At 33.8% G+C, this 19,674-nt stretch overlaps 1 pseudogene; it reads right to left on the bottom strand.

Moving 5' to 3' along the window:
- Window positions 1–435: 435 nt before the first annotated feature.
- LOC103276812 lies at window positions 436–1,284 on the bottom strand (annotated as a pseudogene).
- Between the last annotated feature and the right edge of the window lie 18,390 nt (window positions 1,285–19,674).

Here is a 19,674-nt window from a genome sequence, read left to right as displayed (position 1 = left end):
ATCAAACCAGATAGCCTTGACTGGGAAGGGGCCAATTCTCAGAAGTCAATTTTCTATCACACTACATCAATAGCAAATTCAGAGGGTCAATTTTTCATCTTATAATACTACATCAAAATAGCAAATTCCCAGTGCCTTCTCCAAGGGCCCCATACTAAAGAAATAGACGTCAAGAGGAACACAGTTATTTCATTTACAATTTACTAACTCTTCCAGTGTTTCAGAGTAATACAGAATTTCAGTTAATATGAATGGAACAGAAGGTGGACTTAGAACATACTGAACACATATCTTGATTGAATCAGCCTATTGGTGTAATTTTTTGATCTAAGTAGTGTCGTCAGTCTTCCATCCAGGCAATCTTGTAATTCACAGGGAGGAAACTAAGTGTCCTTAAAGTTGGAGAGGAGTAAGCCTGCAGATATGCTGGTTACACTATCCCATACTGGTTGTTATGGCGCCAGAGAGGCAGTAGTCTGGAAAGATTCCAATAAGCTGGAAGCAAGTAGTTCCAAAGGAAATTCCTGCAAAAACTCCCATTTTTGACTCTATCATGGTCATCACCTTTATAGAACAACCTTCGTTGTTTACGTTATCTGCATCTCTGTGCAGAGAACTAACCTCATCTTTACAGCAACTCTTGGGAAATCCTTTTTCTGAGTAATAATTAGTATCTTTCCAATCTTTATAATGGGTGACACACAACAATGTAACATACTTTGGATCCTATCTACAGCATGGCTTCTATAATCTCCCGTAGAGTTATATTGCTTCCATGCTGTCTCATAATGATTCTTAAAGCTGTTCTTAATCTCCTGTCTAAAAACAAATTCTATAATGGCAGCGACCAGTTCGACCAAAAAAAAAAAAAAAAAAAAAAAAATGAGAGTCAGAAACATTGCATACAGTTTTAGCATCTATGCAAAAGCTCGGCAGGTAGCAAAACCACCAAAGGCGCCCAAAAGAATAATGCCAGTGCCAGTGCCAATGAGCATGAAGGGGACATGGGTGGCCTTCTCATTTAAAAGGGAAAAATAATTCTCCGGGCTCACCTTGCCCCAAACGCCAACGGCCAGAAGGATAACACCAGGGATCTGTGAAACACTCCCCTCCAACAGTTGAAAGTGGAGATCAGGAGGACGCTCTTGAAACAAGTCATAACGGGGTTCCCTTGCAGTCTCCAAGACGGCGAGGCCATGAGTAGCTTGGGACTCTGCCCTGCCCAACCGGGCGATCGAAGGCGGCAAACCAGACACAGAGTCCCCGAGTCTCCCCAGAAACTGTCGAAAACGAACGAGTGAGAAGAGCTGGAAACGTTGTACAATTTTCTTTTTCCTTTTTTAAAATTTTTTATTATAAAGATGTGGGATACATTTCAGGGTTAGGTATATACACATTGATCATGCAGGTACCCTCGTTGATGAGATATGCCCCTCCCTCCCCTAGCAGTTTCCCTCAACTACCAATCCCCACCCCCAACAGTTTCCCACTACTGCCAATCCTTTTCTTACAGCATTATAATTGTTCAAGTTCCGTTTATGAGCGAGAACAGATGGAATTCTGTTCTTGATAAACTCTGGGAGGGTATCCGGAAAGTGGCGACAATTTCCGAGCGCTCCCTGCCGAAGGTTACCAAAAACTATACACAAAGGTTCTAGTGTGGGGAATTTTGTAGGTCTTCAAATGGAGCTTTCTTCATCTTTTTTTTTTCTCTCCCAAAGAATCTTTTCCACTCCCCACCCCTTCCCCGCCCTTATCATTTCATCATATTGTTTCTATCACCAGCAGAGTTAGCAGTGCTCTGAGATGGGGCTTCCCCGGCCCCTGGTCCCTATCTTACATCCTGCCCTCCAGATGTTCAGAAATTACTGAAGAGCCAGTGGATTTTTATATTTTAAAGGATACAGCATCGTGCTATGAAAATATATTTTAATTTTAATTTAAATATTAGAGTTCAGGTACAAAGACCTTAGTTACCCTTATTTTTAAATTCACAGCATATCACAGTCATACGCTCGTGTAAAACCCTTTAGGATATTATTTTCTCCCATACAGTTCTCATTTTCTTACGGTTTACCTTCCAGCCCTCCCACACTATCACTGGCATTTTGAAATCTTTGACAAAAGTCCCTAACTATACGTACAACATTTGTACTTAATAGTTTTATTTTTTGCATAATTGGAATTGTGCTATGAAATTAAAAGATGTTTCTGGCCAGACGCGGGGGCTCAAGGCTGTAATCCCAGCACTTTGGGAGGTCGAAGTGAGGGGATTGCCTGAGACCACGGGCTCAAGAACAGCCCGGGGAACTTGGCGAGATCTCATCTCTACAATAAACATCAAAAAACTAGCAGGGCGTGGTAGAGTATGCCTGTAGTTCCGACCACTTGGAAGGCCAAGGCTCCTGGAAGGATGACCTGAGCCCAGCAGGTTGATACTGGGGTGGTGGCTAGAGTGCCACTGCACTCCAGCCTGGGTGATGAAGTGACTCCAACTAAAAAAAAATAAAAAATAAAAAAAAAAGAAGAAAAAGATGCTTCTATGTTTCTGTAGAGAAATATATATTTTACCAGAGGCAGATTGCTTCTTGTAGATATTCACTAGGTTACCACCTTGCTAATACAAATAACTTGGGACACAAGTATACTTTTATTACAAATGTATGGTTTAGGATTGACTCAGATCAAAAAACATATTAATAGATAACAATTAAATATTGCAAAATTGATTTCCAGAATGACCATTACGTTTATTGACTTTCCAAGAGTTCATTATCTTTCCAACAATGCTCTTTCCAATTTGTCCAAGCCAAAAGTCATACTTTATTTATAATTACCTATATTTTGATAAGTAGAATTGTGTATGCCATAAATTATTTAATTTACATAATGTAATTATATTGCTTTTGATCATTTTGAGCCATTTCTGTATGCTGCAGCCTTTGAGAGTTCATCTTGCAATATATATTTTCTACTGAATTATCCAAATTTATTTTTTATAGTAAAGTTAATAAAGCATTGTCAAATTTAGAATTACCACATATCTTCTTTTGAACTTTTGTTTGTACACTTTCTTTCTTTTGTCATTTGTCTTCTTTATAGAACAGAAATATTTAGTTCAGATTTAGTCAATTATTTGCCCATGTGTTATTTTTGTTCTGATTGTTTAACAAGTCTATCTTCAAATACAGGTCAAAATTATATTTTTCTGCACAATCTTCTATCATATTTATAATTCTAATTTTTATATTTAAGTCATCATTGCGTTTGGCTACTATATTTTTATGTGGTATCAGGAAATTGCTCAGTTTTAAAGATTTTTTGGTTGTCATTGATTTTAATTTTTTTAACTCTCATTAAAATTTGTAGTGATTTGTACTAAAAGAAATATATATATTTTATTGCTCACCACTATGAGTTGTAAAACCTTTAGTTAGTATTACTGTCCAAGTAATTATAAATCACTTTTTGCATGCTAAGATTCTTGAAATTTTTTTCTAATTACATGTATATTCAAATATTTGAAATCTCCTGACCTTTTCAAAGCTGTCTACCATACATTCTGATATAGAATGATATGTTTCTCCTAAATTCCCAGTAACTTACATTTCACGAAGCAGTCTTTCTCAACAACTACATATTGACTGCCTAGGATATTACATTATAAGAATAGAACTGCGGGGGGAGAGAATTTTATTCCTAACTTCTGAGACTTGAGGCATAGGGAAGATCCTAACCAATGACTTTAAGGATAATTTTTAAAAATAATTTTAAAATTCACAAAATTATCTATAATTTCTCTTTAAAAATCTATACAATTTTAATGCTAAGTTCTCCATAGTTAAATTTGTTTTATAAATTAAAATTCAGAACTGCTTCAGTAAAGCAAACAAAAGTGAGCTACTTAAGTCTGAATACCAAATTAAAGGACTTCTCAGATGATATGACAGCTTATCAGATACATAACTACATAACAAAAAAAGTATTAGAATAATGTGATTTGTGTGCTATCATATAGAACTTTATATTTTGTTTTATGGAGCATGAAGAAAAATATGAAATCATTCATGATTTATGTATTTATTTATATAATTATACTTGTTGCTGAATAATTTTAACACCCCCCTTATCTGTTTGAGATGGAGAGAGTGGTAGTATGCAGGGATATTTAAGAGAAAAATACCATGGAGAGAGGTGTTTTCTATCTTTCAAAGGAAGGATAAGGTCAGGCTCGGTGGCTCAGCCTATAATCCCAGCACATTGAAAGACCTAGGCGAATGGATTGCCTGAGCTTGAGGTTTCGAGACCAGCCCAGGCAAATTGTGAGACCTTGTCTCTACAATAAAATAAAAAATTAGCTGGGCATGATAGCATGTGCCTATAGCTGGGGTGGCCATGAGTGTGCCACTGCATTCCAGCCTGGGCGACACAGTGAAATTCCACCCCCCGCAAAAAAAGCTGGCGATAAACTGTCATATGCTTTCTACAATGTAATTAACCTCAGGGCTCCTTGCTTGTCATGCTGTCTCACTGTGCAGCCATGTGAGTAATACATGCTCTCTTCTCTGATCCTGAGACTTTGTGACTCTTGCCAGAATTTCTTTCTACATATAATTAACAAGTGTTAATTTACTCATATAATGGTGGTATGAAGAAACAAATATTTCTTTATTTTCTTAGCCATTTCTGTGGTTTATATATAACAGCTTTTTGTATTCTATATTTTCCTTCATGCTTCTAAGCTTCCCTATATTATTTCTAAATATTGTTTATTTATATAAGTGACTTTGTACATCTTGAAACTCCATCATCTGAGGTCTTTGGTCTTTCTGTTTGTCCTACTCTTTGAAGGTATACCAGTGATTTTACTTATCTGTGGCCCTATTTTGTTTGTTTGTTTCTTTTTATATATGTTTATCACTGATGATAACTATGAGAGTTTTTTGCTCACTGATTCATTCTTCAGTATTTCCTTCTGCTATTCATCTTATACACTGGAATATTTATTTTTACTGTCATTTTTTTCACTTAGTAAATCTTCAGAACTACTATTCTTTTTTCTTGTTTCTAGTTTTTATACATTTTTGGGGCTTTTAAAATATATTTTGATGTTCGATTGGTTTCATCCATTTCAGATTCACTGGTGTATTTTTTGTTCCCCTTACCATTTTCACTTTCATGTCTTCTTCAGATGTCTTCTAATTTTTCTCATGTAAATTTTTCTTGACTTGGTTGATATGCCCCATATCTTGGTTAGTGATATTTTCCAACAACTATAAGAAGAAATAATATATGAGTTAACCTCTAAAATACGGTCATCACATGAGTGAAGCAGAAGTGTAAACTTAGAATTACAATATCAACCCTTTTATTTCATGTAAAGTCTTCAGGGCACCTCTGTAAAATTGCTGTGTCATATACCTTGTTCTTGTTTTTAGTTGCAACTAGCCTCTAAATAATTCTCTATACCAAGGATTACAATATCTGCGCCAATGATATAATCTGGGCTAAGGGCCTCAATAATGAAATAATTTCTTATGTATTCATAATGCAATTTCAGAAGATTTGACATCTGTGTATATCCTTACTGGCTCAAACATGGAAGCCGATTTTTGTGACTAAAACTAGGAACAGATATTCAGTTTTAAACTCATAATCATTTTGTCATAGCTTTAACATCACACTCTCAGAGGCACAACATAAAGGTCAGAAGGAGAATAACTCAGAAACGTTTCTCATCAAAGACTATTTTTGACACTCTGGTCACCTAGTCTTCTTCAGGTCCTAGCTTTCATTTCTCCTGAGCAATTGGGACCCAGCTGCTGTTTAATTCTCAATTGTTTTTCATGTTTCCAATTACTTGAATTTAAATTTTACCTAACTTTAAGTATCTTTTGTGAAATGTGTAGCGTTTTACTCAGCAATTGGAACCAATTTTGTATTTGCTATATGTTTCATTCTGGTAAACATTTGAATTCTGAGTCAATCAGAAAATAACTCAAAACTTTTGCCTTTATCAGCTGATGCTGAGAATTAAACCATAGTCTAAAAATTTATATAAATTATGACTGATATATCATAAATTTTATTTTTTCCACTAAAACTTGAGAACTGGTGGCCCTGGGAGCTATTATGCTGTTATTTCAGGCTTAAATATTATGAGACAAATTTCTTTTTTTAAAAATCTTTTGAGTAAATCTGTTTATAAAATATATACTTCTGTGTGGAAAATAATTAAAATTTACAATGGACATGGAGATATCAGTGTGTTTCAACTCTCAAAAATGTATGCAATTTTTACTCCTTACTAAATGTATTCAAAGAAGAAGATAATACTTCAGCTTTAGTCTGTTCCTATCTAAGAAATATATTTGTGAAGCTTGTAAATCTCTACACAGTGTTGCTTGTCAAGAAAAGTGTCACAAAGATACTTATGATCAACAAGTTTGCCAAAATGTGGACATTTAGAATAAATGAAGGTATTTAACTCAGAGAAGGAAATACATCAATAAGGGTACGTGATCTAAACCAGGTGAGTGGGGACCAAAGCAAGGCCCAAACTTTACCTGTATGATGACCTCTTATCTGCCTAATCCAGAATTGTACCCTACTTTAAAAAATAAATACAAATACAAATAAATTATATATATGTATTTGTTTTAAAAAAAAACTGAAGCGTTGGTAATAATAATTTTTGCTTCTCTGGAGGAAATAGTCTATAATGTGTGAGAATGGATATGGAAATGAGTTTACAATGTGTGAGAATGAACTTGGAAATTAAGCTATTGAAAAAGAAGTAACCAAATTGAGTTCAAGTCTACAAAATGGAATATCAAGGAATGACATATTTAGAAGTCAAGTACAGAAATCTTCAATCATGGATTGAAGTCATTGCATAAATATTAGCTCTGAATAGAGGAATAAAAAAGTATAAACTTATTTGTCAGTGATGTGGCATAGTTTTCAGCAAGTAAATATTTGAAAGACTGCCTAGTAAAAGCTTAGATTTAATCTGTGTCATCACACACACAAACATATAATCTGTGACATAATGGTCACGATGATAGAAAAACTGAGTTCAGATCAATGTAAATGATAATGTTTTCTCAATTAGAGAGGTTTGCCTTAGAAGTTTGTAAGTTCTTTATTCTTCGTAAGGAGATATAGAGTTTCAATAATATTTTGTTTCAAATCAACACTGTTTTAAGAAACAAGAAGGGACAGAGCCTGTGTTGGAGCTTTAGTGAATCCTTTTCTTTGAAAAATGCAGGTAACGGAAATGAGAAAAAGTTGAAACAATGTATTGACTATACTCTTATTATTAAAAACACATCATAGAATTCCCACATATTTTTGATAATCTATCATGTGCAGCCATAGTGATGGTAATCTGATAATTCAACCATACTTATTGTTACTTCTCCAAATTAGATTGAGATCCTGATTGACAGTTATTCCTATTGACTAACTTGGTTCTTTACAAGGTCAAGAGCTATAAACAACCTATTAAACTTGGCCAACATATCCGCTAACACATCCACCGCAGCAATTTTAGTCCATTCCACTTCAACTTTATATTCTGTTGCTACACCAATATATTGTCATTATCTAGAAATGAAGTCTCTGAAGACTTAAACTGCAATATTGTACTAGATCTAATATTAATACCTTTTTTTCTAAGTCTGATAAATATTCCCCCAATATACTTATTATTTTAATGCTTTTAATAAACTGCACTATACATTTAAAATATATATAATGTAAATAAACACTTTAAAGAGTAATAACAGGAAAACTCAAGCCAACAAGAATAAAACTCAAGCATAAAAGAAGCACTCATACATATGTATATATATCTTCAGTATTTAAATATTCTAATTTTGTATAAATCAGTATACTTTGTATGTTCAATACATATTAGTGTATAACGTTTAAATATGCACAAAATGCATGTTTATGTATACACACACAAATGTTTTTTCTGATATTTTGAAAACCACCTATGTACATCTGCCCCACCCATCCTTCCCCAGAGATAATTGCTAATTTACACAGTATTTTTAATATTCTGAACACAATTTGTAGATTCAAAGGGAGAAAATATATTTGTAGGAATATTAAATAAATACTTTGCCTTTGGTGATCTTGGTGTCAATTGTGCATGTTTTGGAGAAAGGAAAAGCATACGACAGTTACATAAACTGCATTATTTGCTAACTGGTAATGATTACTAAGCAATGCAAAAATATATACCAAGGCAGTGTCATAGGAAGTGTTATTCAAAAAGAACTTGTAATTTTAAATATGTTTAGAAAGACTTCACTGAGAAGGCAAAATGTACACATTCATGCATATTTCATTAGTTAGAGGAAAAAGAACTTGGCCACCCCTAACTTCACAATAATCCTCTCCATGCACAAAACTAGAAAATATCTGGATACTGGTAAATACAAACATTTCCACATAGAGTAATTACGGCTGTAAAATAATGAGGCAGGGTAGCTAGCACAGGTTAGACATTTTAAAAATTACATTTTACTATGGGCCAGGCTGGCAAACTACCCTATCCTCTCAGCCAATCAAAAGAAAATCCCATCAGATGTAAGAACAGGGCAACCCAACCTTTTAGCTCAAAATCACTAAAAATTCTTCAGAGTCCCTGTTGAAGGTAAAAGACTCAACCCCACCCCTTAACTGGTCAAAATCATAGAAATGATAATAGGACCATCTTTCCTCTCATCAGAGGCAGAGAGGGCAGCTGTTGTTACCTGTGCTCCACTCTCATTAGCATATCAATAACCAGGTAGCAATATCTAACTTGTAGTTGAGAGCAAAAGCTATTTTTCTTTTGTGAGAAACTTGCCCACGGCAGGTTTTTCTGCCATGAATCTTTTTCCTTTTCTTCTTCTTGCTAATAAACTCTGTCTGAAAACTTTACTGTCCGCTCTGAAAATCATTTTAGGAATGAACCAAAGAATCCATGAGTTTTGCACAGCACCCTACCTAGCATCAAATTAGTTGACACACTAGCAATTCTGGAGATTATTATAGGTTTATAGAGAAAATAAGAGCAGTGTAGAACCATAAATTATACTGCACAAAATGAAAAATTATCAATTAAGAACTGGGAAAAAAGTATTTGCAGTATAAAGTACTAGGCATAAAAGATAAAATTCAAGATTGAAAAAGAGATAATGCAAAATCAGTGTGAACTGATTTTGACCCAACCAAACATTTTTGTGCTCTGTTTGTACTTATATTTGATTATCTGTTTACTAGTTTCTCTATTCTAGTAAATCATAACATTTTTTCAGTTGCAGAACTCAGCACAATCCCTGAAATGTAACAAGCAATAAATAACAGTCATTAAGTTGATATGTAGATGAATGAACACATTTATATTAGTGATACCAGTGAAATAAGGTCTCAAAAAATTATTTTTTTTCACATTTCAGTTCAAAATCTTAAAAAACAATGACTACTTGTTTAGTTTTAGTTGTGTATATGTGTGAAGAAGAGAGAAAACAAAACTTTTATTTATTTTCTTTTTCCATCAATTTTGATTTTAAAAAATCTGCTCCTTATGTATGTTATGCAAATTTTTAATGAATTTTCAGATAGTAAGATAAAGATTTTTGTTTAGAATGTTTATTTTTTAAAAGTATATTAAAACACTTTTGAGTCCAATAAAGGGTTAAAAGATTTTAAGTTCTAGTGTTCTGTAAGGGGAGTATACCTAAAAATAATTTATTGTATATGCTTAAAAAGCTAAAATAGAGGATCTTAAATGTCCTTCCCAAAAGAAATGATAAATGATTGAGGTGATGATTTGCTGATTACCCGGATTTTATCATTATATGTTGTATACAAGTATTGAAATATCACCCTGTACTCCATAAATATGTTCAATTATTACTATCACTAAATATAAAAAGTAAAAAAAGATTCTATCAAGATGAAGACATTACCACAAATTCACTACTTCAACAAATCAGATGAAGATTAAAAAAAAAGAAAAGGAAAAAAAACCTGCCTAGCTCTGACTTGTGAGCGGAAATTGCTCTGACCACTCAGGGACATAGAATGTAGTTGCTGAAACATTAACAATGAGAAAAGCAGCTGAGAAAATTACTAGAGTGGGCAGTCATAAAATGCATTTCCAGCCCATTAGAATACGGCACATCCAGCTAGATTTTAACAGATGTCTAAGATTCCTGTAAACTGTTAAAAATGCTCTTTAATTCAATCATAGAATTTCAGCTGAAGAAACAGCTTGGTTTATTGCACAGTTTTCAGCTGACACCAAAGAGCCATTGAAGGAATAGTGAAAGCACAAGGAAGCCTGGAGCAGCTTGACTTCTTTGGCTCCAAGCCAGTGCCCACTAGCATGCCACTTGGTGTTATTGCAATGCAAATGCATGGAAGGCAGGCACTCATTGCATCTGAATTAATAGAGGACAAACAACAACAACAACAACAGCAACAACAACGGCAACAACAACATACACACACAGACACATATACACAGAATCATGGTTTAGAAGACAAATCTAGGCATGCTCAATGACCTTTTCAACCACTAAAATTATAAATAGATTAATTCAGTAGTGCCAAAGAAAACACAGCATCAAACCTACCTGAAAGATTTCGTAAAGTGGTAATGACATGAAAAAAAAAATTGAAAGAATAAAAATAATCCTTATTTTTCCCTCATCTAATTAGTTTACATTACTTCCTTTTTTTAAACTTTATAAAATATTTTTAATAATTTTGTGCATAAAACAAAATTTTGATTGCATTTGACTGTGACCCATCGAATGAGGTCATGTATGGAATTTCCTAGTTGCAGTATCATGTCAGTGCTCAAAAAGTTTGGAATTTTGGAGCATTTGGTATTTGGATTTGCAGATTAGAGATGCTCAACCTTTTAGCATTACTCTTACTTAAAAGCATTCTATTTCTATTGATCAGATGTATTTCATAATATAAAAATTATGCAAATGAAATTGGGATCACTTCAATTATAACAAAAAATCTTTATTACTATATTCAAAGTAAATCATATACTGTTAACATTAAGTAAATAAACAAACATACAATTAACAAATAGCTGTATATCTCCAAAATTATAAAATTGTCTATTATTTTAAAAAATTTAATGACGTGTTCTGAACCTTATGATCTGTGAACAAAAATAAGCCTCTTACATTTATGACACTTGTCTTCAACTCATGACTAAACACTCAAAAATGTGACAAAAGTAAATTAAAAAATACTTTTTACATTTCAAGATTTTGCAATAAAAAATAACATAATAGCAAAACACAGATGTTTGAAAAGTTCTATCTAAACTACCATTCTTCCCTTTTTTGTGTGTGTGTTTGTATACAGCATTGTTATAGACATTCATGCTGTTTATCATGATTTTCTGGTCATGTATTCATTGAAGCAAATGGTAGGATTGTATTCCTATGTTACCTTTAAGTCAAGAATGAATCTCTGACTTGTTTTAGCCAAATGGCATGGTAGTTTAAGTGATGAGAAACAATTTTGTACAGAAGCATTAAGTGTCACTGCACTATTTATTCTATTTTTTTCCCCCTGTTATAGTGTTCTTGAAAACATAGTCAAGATGAAACAGGATTCATCTGTATCCTCTAGCAAGGATAAGATTGAGCAAGCAATTCATGTTTAAAAAAAGTAGTGTAAGTAAATATCAAGATTTTGTTTTACTAAGTCACTGAAATTTGGAAGTGGTTTGTTACTTTAGCATGGCCGACCTCATCCTGCTTTAAAATCAGCAGTAGCAGAAGTGGGTACTACCTTTACAAATAACTAAAATGTGGGGCATATTTCAAGTCTTCTGGTGGGCAGCAAATAAATTGTTGGTGCAGTCAGAATAAATAGTGATTTGACAGTAGAATTTAAAAAAATAATAATAATTGGTAGCCGGGCTCGGTGGCTCAGCCTGTAATTCCACGCCTTTGGGAGGCCGAGGTGAGTGAATTGCCTGAGCCCGCCGGTTCGAGACCCACATGGGCAACTTGGCGAGACCTCATCTCTACAATAAATCAAAAAAATCAGCCGGGTGTGGTAGCGCGCACCTGTAATTCCGGCTATTCAGAAGGCTGAGGCGGAAGGATCGCCGGAGCCCAGCAGGTCGAGGCTGCGGTGGCCGGGAGAAAAAAAAAAAATTGGTAAAATTGTTACTTTAATTTCATGGAAGACATATGATGGGAATAATGATATATAGTTTCTGGGTCAGAAGTTACAAAACAAAATATTAATAGTATATGCTGTTTAGTATTGAATGCAAAGTAAAGGTGAGATATTAATTTTCAGGTTTACTAAAGAATTAAACAGAATTAAGAGTACAAAACTTGACAATTTGAAGATGCATTTTCTTTTTGTACTCAGTTTCCTCTCATACTCAAAATATAAAACAAGAAAAGCCCTTGACTATAAAAGCATTTAAGATGCATTTTTACACTAATGATTAAATTAATCATAATACATCACATATATTGTTTGAACTTCTGTGTAAATTAAGAGATCTCACATTAAAGGACTAATACTGTGGTTTTCAGCAAAACTTTTATTTCTATTGGTTGAAAATATCTCAGAGGAAAGAGCTAAACATTCATGTCATTCTAGCATGTGGTTCCAACAAACTTGTGAAGGATCTGAGACAGGTATAGTTAGCATAGTGCATAGCTTAGATGTAATTAGACAGATTTTCTTAGGTAAGTCTAATTTAGATAACCTAGGAACAGGGTGATTATACCAGTGTCTATCCTATTGGTACACAACCTCCACCCTGCTGGCCAAGCATATCAGACCTTACCACCTTATAGATTGGAATGTTAAACTACCAGTGCAGTACATCACAAAAACAATAGAAAATTAACCAAAACACAGAGATCATGTTCCACGAAAAGCCCAAATCTAGATAGACAGTAACTTTGATTGTTTAGAAAGTTCTTGTCACCTTAAAAGTTGAGAGATGGTAATCAAAACTTGAGACCAGATACATAAAGCCATTTACTCTTAACTCATGAAATAGTTTGCTCGTTTGCAGCAACTTGGATGGATTTAGAGTCTATCGATGATGTATAAAAGGAAAAAAGAACAGAGAACCACATGTTCTCACTCATAAGAAAGCCCTGAACATTTATCAAAATACTATAAGAAAAGGATTAGCAGTAGTGGAATACTGCCAGGGTTGATGAGACACAACACTAGTTAGGATACCTGATCTCAAATTAGGCAAAGTGAGGTTCCAACTTTACCTGTATGATGACCACTTGTATTCCTAATCCTGAATTGTACCCCACATCTTTAAAATAAAATAAAATAAAATAAAATAGTTTGCTTAATCTTTGTTGTAAAATTATCTAAATCTTCTTGTCAAAAAGCAAGCATGCGTCCTTTCTCTTAAGTCACCCATGTTCTTTCTTGAACATTTTTTTCCTTCCAATAAATCTTGCCGTAAACCATGCTTTGGACTCACTCTGAAATTCCTTTCCGTGGCAGAGTCAAGAACTCATAGAATAACTACACTCATGCCACTCAGCATCAGATCCATAATGAGAGACAGAGGGATGAGAAAACAAAGATGCACATAAATCTGAGAAATTGATTACAAAATTGCCACAGATGTGGTTACCTTGGCCTATAGTGCTATTTGCAAAGAAAAAATAAGCCAATTAAGGCTTAAGAGAAGTTATATTGGCCTGTCTGCATTAACAAAGAGGCTAAAAATTTTTAAGATCTAAAGCTGACTAACTGACCTATACTATTGCTAGCAGGAAATTGAATGAATATGTTTTTAATAATTCTGAAAAATAATGGACATGAAAACATCTTCCAGGGACTACAGTAAAGACTTCTCTTGTGAATATACAACACATCTACCAGAGATTTTGGAATCTGAGCTCAACATCATGACTGAAGGGAAATTTTGTCCCACAAAATCTTGTAGTTTATATTAAAACAAATTAAATTAAATATTTACTGTCCAGAATGGAAGATTGCAATAGTCATTCAAGTTATACTAATAGTCTGGTCCTCCAATCTAAAAAAAGAGGCCTATAAATGAGACTTATTTTAGTCAATGACATTTTTGATTGAGTAGATGTGATATAGTCCATGTCTAGGCAGAAACTCTAGGAGATAATGTGTAGTTCACCATGTTTCTTTTCCCTTCTGTGGTGTACTTAGAAGCATAGGTTGAAGGGAATGTCCATTAGCGTAGGTCTTGAATTGACTATGACAAAAAAGGTCCTTGCTAATCTGTGCACACCAAATAATGTGAGCAAGAATTATACCCTTAATTGTGTTGTGTTATTGTGATTTTGAAGTTGCTTTACAGTTGACTCTTGAACCACACAGGTTGACTCTTGAACAACTGCATGGGTTTTTTCCACCTCTGTCACCCTTGAGACAGCAAAAACCTACTTTTCCTTTTTTCCTCCTCAGCCTACTCAAAGTGAAGACAATAAAGATGAAAACTTTATGATGACCGACTTCCACTTAATGAATAGTAAATATGTTTATTTTCCTTGTAATTTTCTTAATATTTTATTTTCTGTAGCTTGCTTTATTATCAGAACATAGCACATAATACCTATATAAAATATGTGTTAATCTATGTTTATGTTACTGGTAAAGCTTCTGGTTAATAGTAAGCTATTGGAAGTTAGGTTTTTGGGTCATCAAAAGTTATATGTGGAATTTTGACAATGTAGAGGTTGATATCCTGAATCCTCATGTTATTCAAAGGTCAACTATATTTTTTCTTGGCAAGCATAGCCTATAATATGTGATACAAAAACAGATAGTTATTTTTAAAAATGTTTTCATTTAAGACAAAAAAGAATATTTTGTGTGTGTGTGTGTGCGTGTGTGTGTGTGTTTGTGTGTACATACATGTATAAATATGCAATCATCCCTCAGCATCCATGGGAGACTGGTCTTCCAGGACCTTTAGCAGACACCCAAATCTGTGATTAAGTCTTTGATACAGAATGGTGTAGTATTTGCAAAAAACCTAGACACGTTATTTCCTGTACTTTTTTTTTTTCCAAATAGAAATGAGGTTTCACTGTTGCCCAGGCAAGTCTTGGACTCCTGGCCTTAAGAAATCCTTTCACCTCAGCCTCCTGAAGTCCTGGGTTTACAAGTGTGAGCCTCCACACCTGGTCTCATTCTTTCATATACTTTAAATCATCTCTAGATTATGTGTAATACCTAACACAATACAATTGTTATGTATATAGTTATATTGTATTTCTTAGGAAATAATGACAAGAAAAGAGAATGTACATGTTTAATACAGATACAGAGATACAGTTTTTTTCAAATATTTTCTATTTGTGGTTGTTTGTGTGTGTGTGTGTGTGTGTGTGTGTGTGTGTGTGTGTGTGTGTGTAGAGTTATATATAAACACTCATTATATAAAAGGGCTAATGACCAAAGCAAAAACGTAAATTGAGCAAATTTTGCTAACTTTTTAGTTCACATTATTAATTTCTGTATAAAAATTACATTAATCATTTCTCTTGGACTTTTGCTATATAGGGACAAAAGGAATGCACAATGTAGTTAACAAATGAAAATTATCATGATAAAGATATGCTCTTGTATTTTTTTCTAATAATATAACCAAGTATTTAACCTGAAATTCCTCGTTAGAAAACACCTACAATTTAAAGGTGAAATAACTAAATATGGACATAAATACAGAGATTGCCTTGCAAGAAAGGAAGAGAAATCCTGAATATGAAACAAAAGCAAAACCCTAAGCTGCTTCATGATGTGGCTGCTTTAAGGAGTTGACTTGTCTTGACAAATAAAGCATCTGTGCTGCGTATCTGTGGCATAGTGTGTGTATGCTGGGAGGGGATTACAGGCAGGAGTTGAAACTTTAGGCCAATCTATGAATTGGAAATGTGTAACTTAGGCTGAAAAGGAAAAGAAATTCCCAATTAAAAATTAGGCTACCAATGATAAACATGTACATGCAGGTTTTCTGGTTTTTATTTTTTTGTTTTTTGTAGATTATTTATGCTCCTCCAGCTATCCTCCCGGGAGAAGGATTTCTGGATTGTATGCAAGATCAATTTTTAGTTCTTTTAGGAATTGCCACATTGTTGTACCCCACACCTCCATGAAAACAAAGAGGCTATTGAGAGACTATCTTGTTCCCATGTGGGAAAATGAAGATCGCCTGAGAATTTATGTCCTTGAGCAAGCTTGCAGATCAGGGTCTTTAAAAAAAAATCTTTATATTTAAATTGTACAGCATTTTTTTTTGATATTCCTATATAGTGAAGTCATTACTATAGCCGCCAAGTAATTTAACACACGCATCATCTCACACAGTTACCTCTCTTGTTTCTTTTTTATGTGACTTAACTCAAGAAAATGAGAAATTAACATAAAAGGGGTTGATTGCTAGTGTTGCAGCTGATATACATGGTAAAAGCTGTCACAGAAATGCTCTTGAGTGAGATATTAAGTAACTCAAAAGAGAAGAATCCATTTGAGGAAAAATTAGCACAGTAAATATATAAGTGAAAATAAATAAGACATAAACACACACACAAAAACCGAAAATAAACAGCATACTTAGACACCCAAGGAATATAATATGTATTTTAAAAATATTTAAAGTAATAAAAGTACAGAGTAAAGCACAAGAAACAACTCTCGTGTAGTATAATATGTGAACTTGAGAAAGAACCAGTTAGGAATTAAATGTGTAATGATGGACTAAGCAGTAAGTCAGGTATAATTGAATACATAGTTGGCCAAATGGCATTGAAGCATTAAAGGATATACAACACAAAGAAAGCTTATGAGAAATATAAGATGTTAAAGACATTTCACCAAGTGAATGAATGAAATTGAACATTTAATCTGAGAATGCTAAGAATATTCCAGATAAATGGAAAACATGTATCTTCAGATCCAGGAAGCATAGTGAGTCTTGAGAAGAATAAATAAGAATCAATCCATACTTGGTCATTATCATAATTAAATTTAAAGTTCTTAAATGTATATAAATTAGTATACACATGCATTACATATTATCTCTAGGGAGTGATAATTTTTTTTTTTTTTTTGAGTTGGAGTCTCACTCTGTCGCCCAGACTGGAGTGCAGTGGCCACGCCCGGCCACTGCAGCCTCGACCTGCTGGGCTCTGGTGATCTTTCCGCCTCAGCCTTCCATGTAGCCGGAACTACAGGCAAGCGCTACCACACCCGGCTAATTTTTGATTTATTGTAGAGATGAGGTCTCGCCTGCCCAGGCGGGTCTTGAACCCACAGGCTCAGGCAATCCACTCACCTCAACCTCCCAAAGGCGTGGAATTACAGGCTGAGCCACCGAGCCTGGCTTGGAAGTGATAATTTGACTGACAAGTTCCTTTAACAGCAAGAACAATAGGAGGCTAGAATACCATGAAAATTCTAAAATAATTGGAAGAAAAGTACTGCTATTTCACATTACTATATCAAGATAAACTTTAATTAAGAGGAAATGTGAAATAACAACATGTTAATACTAAAATAGAAAGCTTAGTAATGGCAGACCTTCATTTTATGAGCTAGTAAAAGATGTGGACAGAAAAAGAAATGACATCATATGGAAGTAGTAAGCACTAATGTTTCCTTCATAAGTGATAGTTGATGAGTGTATGAATAAAAGATCAGGTTAGCCATATGGAAAGAGAATGAGGAACAAAGTAGGGATTTTTAATACAGAACTTCAAGTGTATAAAAGACCATCATGTAGTCTAAGAATAGGATCCTAGGACAGACCTACGGGATATATGTTGATTCAGTATCAAAAGCTATGTTACAGGCAGGTTGCAATGTCTTACATGCTATTTCAGGACCCCTATACTAAACAGTATTGAGAAAACAATGAAAGAACTTAACTTGATTGTTGATATTCAGATTGTGTTTCAGAAATACAGATGCTGCAGCAGTTTTGTGGAGAGCAGTGTAAGAAGGGGCAAACCTACATGTAAGGTTTTGGAACAAGTCCTGAAAAAGAATAATGGAAAGGTTTTATACAGGGAAAAGAAAAGTTTTATGAATAAATGTGTAGGAGAAATAGGGAAAATCTGTAATTTTTTTTTAGTTTGAGTGTTCAAGAGGATATCGATCAATTTTATTGTGATAGGAATTAACCAAAGGCATAGAATGTGAGATGATGAATAGGGATGGAAAAATGCTGTTTTAGGCATGAGCATATAGGAAGAAACAAAACAATCTCCCAGTTTCTAAGAAAATATATAGAGAAATACAAGTTACTATGCCATTCGGATAAAGGGCTATTTGATTTATGCAAAACATGCAATAGGAACAAGAGGAAAATATGATTTTTCCAAAAGAAGTAGTCACATTCAACTATAATAATCAATTAAAATCCTCTCATCCAAATATGCCAGGACCTATTGGCCAGGGTTAAAACTTTTTGAATTTTCTCACTTGGTGTATGTTAAATTTCTCCTGATTGCTGTGATTTCCTTTAGGGAGTAAGAACAGAGATTCATACATAATAGCTTAAAGTTACAGCAATGACTGAGTCTTTCTGAAATAGAGCAAATATTTCGGAGAGGTCGCATAACCCATGTGTCTACAGAAATAACCACAAAATTATCTATACAATGTAAACAATTCTTCATCTCAAGCTAAAGAAGTCATATAGTATAACCAATCTACTGTGGAACTGAATGCTAATGATTCCATTTTTTTCTCGAAAGAAAATTATTTTTTTGTTAATTTTATAATATATGTTTCTATTTCCTAATAAAGTCTATTTTGAAGTGCTAAAATTGATTAACTCTCGGAAAAATATCATTCTTATCTACCACCAAATAGTATTTTTTTTCTCCATTCAGTTGTCCTTGTCATTGGGGCTTGTTCAACAATAGACATTCCAATTTTTACATATGTTAATAATTCTTACTGATGATCGGAAGATGTAGTGATGCAAGAATAGAGGAAGAGTGTTCTAGTTGACAATCAATTGTTCAAATTTAAAACATACAGTTTATTAAGTTTGGCACAATTTGATAGGCAGACATCAACCTATCAAATTAACCGTCATAACAATCATGAGAGAGAATATGCTATGATCTTCAAAAGTTTTTTAATGCCGCCTCATAATTCCTTTCTCTCATCCCTCCCTTTGCTGCCTTGCTAGTAGATTACTAACCTGCTTTCTGTCATTTATAGATTAGTTTGCTTTTATTAAAAAAAGTTGTATAATGAAAAGAATAGAAGTAGCATGACCAATTAAGAGACAATTGAAGATGTTTAGGTAAGAGACGATAATGGCTTAGACAGTGGAATTAACAATAGAGATGGTAAAAGTGAAGACTTCAAGACTGAATATAAAAATGTAAAACATTAAGGTTGATTCACAGGTTTTACGCCTGAGCAACGATTTGAATTTTAATGCCTTTTACTAAGTAAGGGAACAGAGGATAAAAAGCAGTTACACTGATTATCATGAGGACAGTTATAAACATGCATTTTTTTCCCCATGTGAAATTTGAGATGACTACTTGACAATTAAAGGATACAAAGGAAGTGTTGTATACATGAGTCTGTAGCTCATGGAAAGAGTATAATTCTGACTGCTGATAAGCCTTTTGTTTT

This window comes from Carlito syrichta, unplaced genomic scaffold, assembly GCF_000164805.1.
Source record: "Carlito syrichta isolate Samal-C Ts95f unplaced genomic scaffold, Tarsius_syrichta-2.0.1 Scaffold316383, whole genome shotgun sequence".
Taxonomy (NCBI): domain Eukaryota; kingdom Metazoa; phylum Chordata; class Mammalia; order Primates; family Tarsiidae; genus Carlito; species Carlito syrichta.
Note: the sequence above shows the minus strand (reverse complement) of the source record. Positions and strands in the feature narration are given on the sequence as shown.